The sequence below is a fragment of the Monodelphis domestica genome, chromosome 2, assembly GCF_027887165.1.
Source record: "Monodelphis domestica isolate mMonDom1 chromosome 2, mMonDom1.pri, whole genome shotgun sequence".
NCBI lineage: Eukaryota > Metazoa > Chordata > Mammalia > Didelphimorphia > Didelphidae > Monodelphis > Monodelphis domestica.
Window position 1 is genome coordinate 150,110,193 of NC_077228.1, and position 12,532 is coordinate 150,122,724.

Sequence of the window (12,532 nt, forward strand, 5' to 3'; positions counted from 1 at the left end):
GTGAAATATAATATTCTGAATTCATAGTCCCTGTAGAGAACAGTTAATTTAATACACAGGGTAATGGATTTTGTGTTTAGCTCATTGTTTTAAAATTCTAATTCTGCCACTTATCACCTGTGCAAGGATGGGCAACTGATTTGCCTTGATGATTTCATCTGAAAAATGAGAGGGTTGAACTGAATGACTTCCAAGGTCCTTTCCTTCTCTAAATCTATCATAAATATTTAATTCTGAATTATATAATAATAATAGTATAGCATGTATATTATGAAGCATCGTATTAGAGCCAAATACCATTACTCATTAGAGAATGCTCTAAAAAGTCAAGGAATCTGATATTGTGTTCACTGTCCATGAAGTGTGGCATCTGATAGACCAGTTCAACAAATAATTACACAGGGAAGTGGTAATGTCTAATTGCTAGGTTTGTTTTCAAAAGATGAATTTTGCTTTTCATAACTGTAGGGGAAAAATAATAGAACTCATTCCTTGATTTGTTTTTGTTTTTTTTTTCATTCCATTTGTCAAACCTGATTGGCTTAATTAGAACATTCCTAATTATACACATCAACATCTGTCTACCTTTCCCCTTTCCCCAGTTTCCCATGCCAGTTTAAAAGACTACATAAGTAAGGATTAATTAGGCTAGGGATTGATTAGATTTTGGATGAAGTACATTTGTTGCTTAATGATGATGAGAAAGTAATGAGGCATCAAAAAAAAAAAAACAACAAGGGAGTCCACACAGATCATTTGGTGTTTATTATCATGGAACATTTGTGGTAGTTTTGATTCATTTTCCAGTAAAGCCTAGCCTTTGGAATAGTATGGCTTTTCCTTTGTTCTTGATAAGTTCTCAAAGTTAGAAAAATTTACATTAGAAGATCAGTGAGCCAATCAAAGTTCATAATACTCTTAATCTAATTTATTTCAACAAACAATTATAATGCTAAATCATCCGTATAAGCACCATTGTTAAGCATTAAACCATCATACAAATATATTGCAGCCTAGACCTGACCAATATACTTCTGTTCAGCACTGTGTACCCAGAATACTGCTTCTGATTAGAGTCAATTTGTAGAATTCTAGATTTTGAACTGGAATGCCATCTACTACATGCCCTTCATTTTACACAGGAGGAACCTGAATCCTGTGATAAAAAGTGCCTCCAAAGTCACACAAATAGTGTAAAGGTAGGATTTGAACCCAGGCCTTCTGATTCTAAACCCAGTGTTGTTTCCACTGTACTGGATAGCCTCTACTTCAATTGAACCAAACCTGGGCTATAGCTTTACACCAAAAACTACATCCTAGAGCAAAGGTGTTAAACTCAAGGGAGGCTATAAGCTTATGAACTAAAGTGGAATTGAGAAATACATAACAAAAAACTTGAAAATATAATACAACAATGTTAATTTTACATTTTATTAGTTTATAGGCAGCTACAGGGATTTTTTCTATTTGATCTGAACTTGATGCCACTGCCTTAGAGGAATCAACTCTTTCAGTTCTAGACTTCTGGACCTGGAACCCACAATGTCCAAATCAGTGAATTCCTCAAGAGCTCCCTTCTATCTGAGCATCTTCCGCCATGTTTTACTCTGCTACTCATTCACAGTCTCTCCTACCACTTTGCCACATCCCCCATTCATTCTCAAAACCCTATTTTCACTTCTTGAAGCTTAATCACATTAGTACACCTAGGGCTTTTCAAGTACTATTAGAAAAGATATATGAATATGTTTCCTTTGGCTCTACACACTATCATTGGAAATTACCAAACCAAAATCCTTCTCATCTGCCACTATTCCCTTACTACACATTTCTCACTTTAGAGCATAAGGTCATTGGAGTAAGAGGCTGTCTCTGCTTTTGTATTTGTACCCTGTGTTCCTTAGCATATAGACTAGTATATAATAAACATTTGTTATTTTTTCATTCACTCATGTTCTGTACAAGGCACTCTGCAAGAACTGGGGTTACAAAGACAAAAATCAAATAGGCTCTGCCTTCAAGGAGCTTATAGTGTACCTTATTTCCTTGATAAAAATGCATTTCCTGATAGACCTTTAGCAGGACAAGAATGTGAGATTATTTCCCTAGCAGCTTTGATCTCTATTTGTGAGTCACTTCCTCTTGTCACCCCTTAAAGACTAAATTATAATTCTTGTTTAGGGTTATAATAACATCTGATATCCTTTCTAACTCAGATTTTGAGCTTCTCTAATATTCCAGGAAAACCCCAAATGTGGTCAGGGATAGTCAGATGCAATGAAAACATTAAATAAAAATACAGTAAGGCAGAGACCAAGGCAAGGGTAAGCATTTGGAAAATATGGAGCAAGACTAAAAAAGCAGATTTTCTTTACTGCTTATAAAAGTATATACCTATCAAGACTGAATGTAATTTTTAAGTGCTTTGAATATAAACTGTTTTGTTGTTTATGAAATATTCATTGATTAAACTTTCTTTATAATTCTCTGCTATGTTTATAATCTTTTCTTTATTACTCCAAAAACTATAATTAAAAGTAGCTCAGAGTAAACCAGCAAAGATTTTCTTTTAGTTTACTCAGAACCATAGTATCTATAAAGACAATCTCTAAAGCCTAGGAATCATTTGGGGGAACTGCTGACATTCCTTTTGAGTTCTAGAAAACATCTTATTGGTTATTCCAAATGAGCAAAAATGGGGAATGAAAATTCCATACTTGAAGAATTTCTTACATTATCACTTCACTCCCTGCTCCTAAATTTCATATATCAGATTTTAAAAGCAGTTTTCTTTATTTACTGGGCTAGAATTAAATAACCTACCCTACTACCTTTACCTTTCTGATGAGTAAAGTCAACAGGTATTTACCAAGTGCCTTCAAATCATTAGACTATGCAAAGAGTGAGAGATAGATAAAAAGGAAAAAGAAAATAATCTTTGTACATAACAATTTTTAATTTAATACTGTATCTATTGCACTGTAGTTGTCACATTCAGTTCAAATGACCTCTGATGCCAAGTATGATTTTTAGTTTCCAGAGTTTCTGAATAATCCCAAGATCTTGCATTATAACTTTGTGGGTTCTAGTCCTTTATCTTTGTGGAGATATAGATAATAACATGAGATGTGATGGACATCACACATATATGATTACATCAAGATGTAGAGCAACAATATTTTGCAAATGGGAAATATTGTGGTACACAATGGAGAGAGTACTAGTTTTGGAGTCAGAGGTTCTAGGTTCAAATTCTACTTCTTGTGCTTATGTTAATTTACAGATCAGAAGCCTCAGTTTCTTTACCTGTATAATAAAAAGAATTGGACTAGATGGCCTCTGAGTTTTTTCTAGCTTTTAGATTTGTAATCCAAATTTTTAAAATGGACTTTTTAAAGAGACTATTCCATATATTTCATTGATAAAAGTATACTTTATTTTCTTGAAGTCAGTACCACCCTGAAGAATGAAAGGATTTCTATGCCCCAAATGCTTTGCCATTACCTTTTCATTATTTTATCTGTTCAATTAGCCTTGGAAATATTAAAACTATCAGCACTATCAAGAGCCAAGGAATGTTGGACTATGTTGGAAAGGTCCTCAGTGGCTATTTAAAAAAAAAAAACACTTTCTTATAAAATACCATATAAGACTAGGAGGGAAGGGAGGACCATTATCTCCTGCTGAGACAGCCAACTGAACTTTTGTATAGAATTAAGAAGCATCAAGAACTTGTTTTGATGTGTTTTTCTGTGTGTGTATGTGTTTTCTTGTGAAATCAAGCTAGAATTTGTTTCTTTTCAATTTCAAATAATTGTTTCTAGTTGTCCTCTTTGGGGTCAAACAAAATGATACTAATATCTCTTTTGAATTATGACTCTTCAATTGGAAAATGAGGTGATGTCTTCTATTAGGGAATGGCTAAACAAATTGTGGTATCTGTTGGTGATGGAATAGTATTGTGCTCAAAGGAACAGTGAACTGGAGGTATTCCATGGAGACTGAAACAACCTCCAGGAATTGATGCAGAGTGAGAGGAGCAGAACCAGGAAAACATTGTACACAGAAACTGATACACTGTGGTACAATCGAATGTAATGGACTTCTCTACTAGCAGCAATGCAATGATCCAGGACAGTTCAGAGGGATATATGAGAAAGAACACCATACACATTCAGAGGAAGAAACTTTTTGATCACATGGGTCAATGGGGATATGATTGGGGATGTACACTCTAATTGATCACCCTAGTGCAAACATCAATAATATGGAAATAGGTCTTGATCAATGACACATGTAAAACCTAGTGGAATTGTGTCTCAGCTATGGGAAGGGGTAGAAGGAGGGGAGAGAAAGAACATGAATCATGTAACCAGGCAAATTTTTTCTTAATTAATCAAATAAAAATTTTAAAATAAATAAATAAAAATGGTCCTTCAAATATTTGAAGACAGCTATTATGTGTCTCCCAAGCCGTCTCCTTCAACCAGTCACTCTAAATAATGAAGTCAAACTCCTTCTTGGTCACACAATCTACTCTGTAACTCTGTCACACAAGCTTATCAATGTCCTAAAATAAATATTAAGAGTGGGGACCCCAATAATGTGGCCATGCAAATATATACAAGTATATTCATTCATTCATTCATTCATTCATTCATTCATTCATTCATTCATTTTCTCTCACAAACATGCACACACACCCTTTGATAGATGTCATCTCATGAAAAGCATTAATCCTTCCAATAGTGAAAAAAGATAACCCAGGCTCATTTTCTCATACTATGTGACTCATTTGTATTTATGAATTTATATATGTGTCTATAAATACAAATATATATATATATACATATATATATATTATAATACATACATTCTGGGGCAGTTAAGTGCATAGTGAATAGAGTACTAGTCAGGAGACCTGAATTCAAACTGGGCCTCAGATATGTATTGATTGTATGACTCTGGCAAAGTCACTCAACCTTGTTGACCTCAATTGATGCTTCTGTAAAGTGAGGTGATGAAGGAAATGGTAAACCATTCCAGTTTCTTTACCAAGAAAACTCCAAATGAGATCATGAAGAATTGGACATGATGAAAATACCTGAAAAAGAAAAACAGAATATATAGCCTCTATAGATTATTTACCCAAACAGGATGAGATTTACCCTTTAGATCATAGATTTAGAACAGGAGAAAATGTCAGTGGCCTCAGGAATTTAAGGAAGTTAAGTAACTTGCATAGGTAGTAAAATAAGTAGAAAAAGTTTAACCTATCTTCTGACACCAGTATTGCTCCTTCCAATGCATTGAGTTCATCTTAACCTTGCGCATAAAATAGAGGAATTGTTCTCAATAAGTGACTATTCTGGACTGGTGTCACATCTTTCTGATAATATCTCTTATGATACTTTTCCAGCAAAGTTCATTGTTGGTTATATGTTTCAGACCCATGAATGCTCAACATAAGCCTTCATAAAGCATTATAGAAAAACTATTGATATTTTGTTAGAATCAGAAAAAAATTTCTCTAACAGTCCTTCTTACTATCTTCCTTATATTCAATCATCATCATAGCCAGCACTTTGAGAGGGCTTTGTAGTTTACAAAGAGCTCTATCTCTCTCTGTCTGTCTATCTGTCTTACTATATGTATATATGTTTATATATACATATATGCATATATAATATTTATGTTTATACATTTATATTTAATGATATTTATTACATATTAATATATATCTTATTTGAATATCACAAAAACTCTGTGAGGTAGATGGTGTTTTATTGCCATTTCATAGAGAAGGAAACTGAATCACAGAGAAGTAAAGAGACTTGCCCAGGTTTATACAGCTAGTGAATAAAAGAGGCAGGATATGAACTATTTTCCAGACTAAAAATCCAGAATCTTGCATTCTAACCACTGTACTTAATAGCTGCAATATTTATCCAATTATGCACGCTTATGGACCCCAATAAAATAATAAAGGACCAAAACCATAGGTTGTCCATCTCAATGCAGAGCATAATCTGAATAATAAGCATCCCTCAACTAATTGGCTTTTCTTATGTTGATACTTAAATCAAAATCTTGAGTAATTATAGACCTCATTTAAAAATCTTCATAGTATTTTAGAGCTTGATCTAGTTATCACAGGGTTACCAACAAACAGTAGAATCTGGAAGGCCTCTTCATTTAGAATCCCTCTCCCATTTAGACTCATATCAAACATCCTCCGTAACAGTAGCAAACTCTTTTACCCAGTATATATTTCTTCATTTGGTTCCCATCTCACTGTGATGAAGTTTCCAATACTGAAAAGTAGAAGAGAACTAGTAACGTAAAGATGAAAACAGCAGGATGAATACATTGAGGCTATTACCATCATTTTTTACTTTGAAGATTTTATATTATCTTTATGTCTGTTCTTTTTTATTTCTTTCATTTTTCAACTTTATGAATAACAGTTCCATGCAATTATATGCTAAACCTCTGATTCAATTTTTCCTTGCTTCTAACTGTGCATCTCCTCATTTTTAAGACTTGTAGAGATGGTGGGAAATATTCAAAAGAAAAAATTAAGAAATAACTTCCCCATAGCAGAAAGATATTCATTCTTCCATAACTGCTAAATGCAGTATAAGATGGTTTGGGCAGGACTTGTGTCTTTTAATGGAGACATTTTCTGAAATTTTATCGTGGGCAGGCTGAAAATGCCACTATATTCAATTTAACAACTTTGACTTTTTCCGTATATTAATTTTAATTGTCACAGTTTCATAGGAAAGATGTACTTTTGTATTAAATGTTTTTTAAGTACCTAGAAAATTCTTTAAATAAGATCTGTATTATGATGTGGAGAAAGTCAAACTGTCTTTCAAAAACATAAATGAATTTTCCTTTTAAAAACATTCATATCTTTCTTAAATGTTAAATAGTATTACTGAAATTTTTACTTAAAAGTTCACTGATATATGTACATTTACATGTATATTTTGATGACCTAACTTGTAAAATACAACTAGGAAATTTTATAAGAGAAGATGAACTGCTAAAGGAAGTGGGGCCAGGTGGAGAGTATTTTCAATAGCATCAAAACAATGGCATAATGTTATTAAGACTGTAATCTTACATAACAAGAGTTTTCTCCTCACAACCATAGTTTAGCCTTCTTATCAACTCCCCCCTCCTTCTTTGATAGCATTTCACCCCACAATTGCCTTTTTTGGAAAAGCAATAAACATACCCTTTCCAACTTCCTTCACTCCACCTGATGGACTATCTGAGGACACATATAATAATTGTTCTGATCATGAACAATACTCCTTGGATCTCTACTGGCTCCTCACCCAGCTCTGTTGTTGTGGCTAGTAGAAGACTGTGCTATAGACACTGGCTGAGAGACCTCCAGGAGCTATTCCTATTATTTTGAAGCTCATAGAGTAGAAACCTGATCTGATCAATCTCTGATCTTCATTTCTCTCAGATATGGAAAAAGAAATACCACAAGGAAAGAGGAAACATGGCTGCCATGTGTTCACAGCAATATGGCACCCCAGGTGGGCAGATAAGGCAAGCAGCAGCTACTATTATCTTTCTCCCTACCCAGAGGCTTAGAGAAATTTTTCTTCTTCATTTGAGAGAAACCAGAGAACAGAAAGATTCCAACCTTTCTTACCTATTATATGTACATTTAGTTCTGACTTGGAAGAAAATTAAAAAGTCCTTTATCACCACCTAGTAAGCTGAGTGGAAAGTTAATGAAGGTTGGTACATACTCTGAAGGGGGAAGAAAAAGCTCCTTTCCCTTATCATACACTTACAGAGAAGCAGGTTTGCCAAACATCTATATGGTTTGGTACCAAGTAGAACATATTATGTATTTTCTTTAGTCTGGTCCTCATTAGTCCAACTCTTTAGTACATTTTTTATGTATAAGTACAGCTTTATGGATTCATTCACAAACTTTATTTTTCATTCCTGATGGTCTATTAAATATGATTAACATGTGAATAGTCAACTGTGAAATCTGCTGTTGCTGGTTAGATAAAAGACAATATTATAGACATACCTGATGAATGAAATGTGAACTCTACTTTTGGGATAGCTACATTATTTGTGTGGAGATAGTCAAATAGAGATTAGTTTTGATTTATGCACATATTATTTTACAGATGAATGACAATTGGACCCTGAATCATACATAACTCACAACTTTTCATAAAATCACTTTTGGTTGACTTCCTAAATGGAGTATGAATCTGAAAAGATGTTCTGGAGATTTCATTCATATTACATTGATGCTATAGATGGCTTAGATGAATGTCACAATGAATAATGTTAAGAGTTGAAGAGAGCAAAAAATAAATTGGGGAAATTCATGTGTTTTAATGTATTCTTTATTAAGCAAAAGGAACTGTTTTGATAAAAAGCATTAAAATTATTTCAGCCTCGGGGCATATCAAAGGGAAAAGTTTTCTTTCTCTTAAAAAAATTGAGCTTATATTAATTACTTTCATGGGTTGCCTAAATTAGTTTTCAAAGAGACATTCTACTGTGTTGTTACAAATACTGCTATTAACAGTCTTTATGTGGTCTACTCTAATCTCATAAATTACCAGCAACATAATGATATAATAAAAACAGTGTATAATTGCTTTCTCAACCTTTATAGCTGAAATCCAAGCAATTATAATTATATGATAATATAATTTAAATTGAATGATTGACTAGTGAACAACACTGTTAATTCTCTCCACCAGCTCACAATCATTCAATTGAAGTGTCATTATTCAATCATAGAACTGATAATTATCTCAATGTCTTTGTACGGTCTGTGCCCCAAACTGGAATATATCCCCTCCTCACATTTCTCTCTTGAAATCTATAGTATCCTTCCAAATCTACTTTAAGCGTCAACTTCTACACTATGATCACCACTATCTCTATCTCTGAATACTGACATCTTCCTTCTCTTCCCACCAAATTATCTTGTATTTATTATTACATTTGTAAAATTTTGTATTTATTATAGTATTTATATGTACTTATATACACATCATCTAACCAGATAGAATGGAAACACTTTTTATAGTCTGTACCTTGTGTATTTTCTGATAAATAACAGGTGTTTAATAATTTTTTTTATGAATTGATGGTTGAAAACTATAAAGGATTTGTTTTCCTCTGTCCATTCAGACAATACCAGATAAATACCAGACAATACAAGACGAATATTAGAAAATAAAATTCTAAAGAAATTATTCTCCTAAGCTCTGTTTAGAATTGGCCATAACCTTTCTTGACAACTAGTTCCAATGTTGAACAACTCTTACAATTAGGAAATATTTTTTATATCAAAATGATTTCCCCTAGGCAACAGATTATCTTTCTTTAATATTTCCATTTAAAATGTATACTCACTGGCCATCATGCCTAATGTTGAATATACTTTCCATGCTTGAGGAACACTATTATTAATATATTTGTATGTGATATTTTCTTGACTAATAAATATCCTTTCCTTTACCTTTTCTTAATTCCCAATGTATATGCCTAGTGCTAAATTGGGTACCCCTTCTATTTCCCTTTCCCAGAAGTCATTAGGAAACATACAAGTGTATATTCTGTGAGTGTGTGTGTGTGTGTGTGTGTGTCTAGTAATTAAGACTGAAGGACACAAGAGCAGTAATTAAGACTGAAGGACACAAGAGAAAAGAGCCTGGGTAGAGAAATAACAGAGAGAAGAATCAATGATATTCTATCTTGGCCCAAGGAGGTTCTAAATAGATCAAAAAACAAAGATTTGATAACCATACTACAGAGCCATGAAAAACAATAGGGAGAAGGGAAAACTAACAACAGCCACCTTCCTACTATGAGTAGAAAAGAGCAGCCTGTGAGCAGAGGCCAAATCAGAGACTGTGAGGAAGTCTTTGTTAGAGGAGTATTCATTGTGATCTAGAAGTGATAGATAGATAGATAGATAGATAGATAGATAGATAGATAGATAGATAGTGTGAAGATTGAATTTAGCTCTCCCCTGATTGTAACAATGAAGGTACTTAGCTTTTCCTTGATTGTGAAGACTAAATTGTAATCCTCTGTCTATTTGTTGATTTAATCCCCAGAAATGTAAGCACAGTACTTGAAGTTGAGTGGGAAGATCTGCCCATGTTAGATCTGATCACAAAGGGTGTAAATTCCCCACTTAATCATGAAGTGGGAGGTCTGTGACCCACATGTGCCATAGTGGTTAACAAATTAGAATCAACTAATTGCCTTCTAGGCAGTCTTAGAGCAGAGCATCTGCTGTGATTGTGAAATTTGGGGAAGGTGACACAAGAGAAAAAGATCTTTAAAAAGAGGACCAGAGGCCAGAAGAAGATATAGATACTCAATTCAGATTGGATATAAGAACTCTTACTCGGAGTTGGACTGGAGGACAGACACTTGAGGAGAGACTGGAAGAGGAACTCAACCCTGGAGGAGCTCCTGCAGGAGACCTCAGACTGCTTTCCTTTTAGACAGTCACCATTGGTGAGGGAAAGGCTGTCTTAATGACTCTGCCTTTCTGGAGGCATGAAGCCTCCAGGAAAGGCCCATAGTCTTGAGACTCTTTTCCCCTGGCTAAGAATTTCTAACTGGTAAGAGGAAGTCAGATATCTCTCTCTCTCTCTCTCTCTCTCTCTCTCTCTCTCTCTCTCTCTCTCTCTCTCTCTCTCTCTCTCTCTCTCTCTCCCTGTCTCTCTCTGTGTGTCTGTCTGTGTCTCTCTGTGTCTGTCTCTGTCTCTCTCTGTGTGTCTGTCTCTCTCTGTTTCTGTCTGTCTCTCTCTGTCTCTCTCTCTCTCTCCTTTTCTCTTTTCTTTCATATCATCCCTCTCTGTATTTTAAATAAACTACCACAAATTCCATTTACTTTAGTAATTCATTTTGGGATTTAGAAATTAAATCCCTGGTGACCACCAAATTAAATATTCAGAATCCAACCACAATTAAATTTAACATTAGATAAATAATATCTTGAGACTACTGGCTGCTCATTTTATGTATAATGGGCCAAATTCAGGTCTAGTACTCTTTCAAAGCAGCCTCACCAGAAGAGCAAAAAGTTAGATAGGACATGTAGCTTTTATTTATTTATTTTTTAATAAACCCTTACCTTCCATCTTGGAATCAATACTGTGTATTGGTTCCAAGGCAGAAGAGTTGTAAGGGCTAGGCAATGGAAGTCAAGTGACTTGCTCAGGGTCACATAGCTGGGAAGTATCTGAGGCCATATTTGAATCTAGGACCTCCCATCTCTAGGCTTGGCTCTCAATCCACTGAGCTACCCAGCTGCACCCAGGACAAGTAGCTTTTATTATTGGTGTATAGACCTGAACTTAAATTCAATTTTATATTTTTTTAATAAACAAGCATTTATTTAATTTCCTCCTCTCCTGATCCTCCTCACCATGAAAATAAAGAGAGCAAAACCTCTACAACAAAGGAAGGAAGGAAGCTTATATTTACTTTCAGATATATCAGTTCATGCAAGTCTTCCCATGATTCTCTGAAGCTAACCCCTTCATTATTTCTTATGGTATAATTGTTTTTCATTACACTATTATACCATAATTTCTTCAGCTAATATCCAAATATTGGACTTCCCTCAGTAGCTAGTTATTTGCTACCACAAAAAAAGCTGCCATTTTTTAATGTATAGGGCTCCCTCCCCCCCTTTTCTTTGTTTTCTTTGGACTATAGGCCTCCTAATTATTTTTCTAAGTCAGTATTTAAACATTTTATTACTCAAAATTGTGAACTTATATAGACATTCTAGAAGGCAATTTAGAATTATGCCATGCTGATTTTCAATATTCAACATTTACTTAGGTAAAAAGATTGTTTAAGAAAATATGACACTTCCGGGTAATCATGGCTATAATCTAGACGCCACATGCTTCCTCTCCCCAGCACGGAACGAAATACACTACATCAAAGGAGCATAAAAATCACCTTTGGAGGAACAGAAGGACGCCCCAGTACTCCCCAGTACCCCACAGAGGCGAAGGTATGTGGGGTACTATTTTCACACTATAATAAGAAGGAGGAAAAGCTTGCACAGAAATGTGAACTGAGCTGCCCTTCCCCCACACACACACCTCCCCCACCAAACCAGAGTGAGCTACCTGAGCACTCACTGGGACAGCGAGTGAGTGTGGAACATCTCTGTCGGGGGGGGGGGCACTCCAGGGTCCTTGGGATCTGGGGACTGCCAGGAAAAAACATCTCAGGGTGGTTTCACGGGAGAATCCTGTGCTGAGCACAGGGTGCCCAGGGAGTGGTACTTGGGGAGGTTGCTCTGAGCATCTGGGAGGAGCTAAACACCAGGGGCGGACCACGTGCTGATTATCTGGGTGAAGCTGAACACCTGGGCAGTTTGGCTGTGATCAGGAGCCCAGCTCTCTAAGAAACCTCGGAGGCTGGGAAGAACTAGTCTGAGGCAACCTAAATTCACAGAAAACCCGCCCATATCACCCAGACCCCA

General features: G+C 35.1%; 1 long non-coding RNA gene across 1 annotated transcript in view; it reads right to left on the reverse strand.

Annotated features, from left to right (window-relative positions):
* Nucleotides 1-4,782: 4,782 nt before the first annotated feature.
* Nucleotides 4,783-12,532, reverse strand: part of LOC103105178 (uncharacterized) — a 33,613-nt gene continuing 25,863 nt past the window's right edge. Inside the window, exons 5-6 of the long non-coding RNA XR_461802.3 lie at nucleotides 6,261-6,314; nucleotides 4,783-5,104 (exon numbers count right to left, since the gene is read on the reverse strand). This is a non-coding gene — a long non-coding RNA (uncharacterized LOC103105178). The remainder of the gene's footprint in view (nucleotides 5,105-6,260; nucleotides 6,315-12,532) is intronic.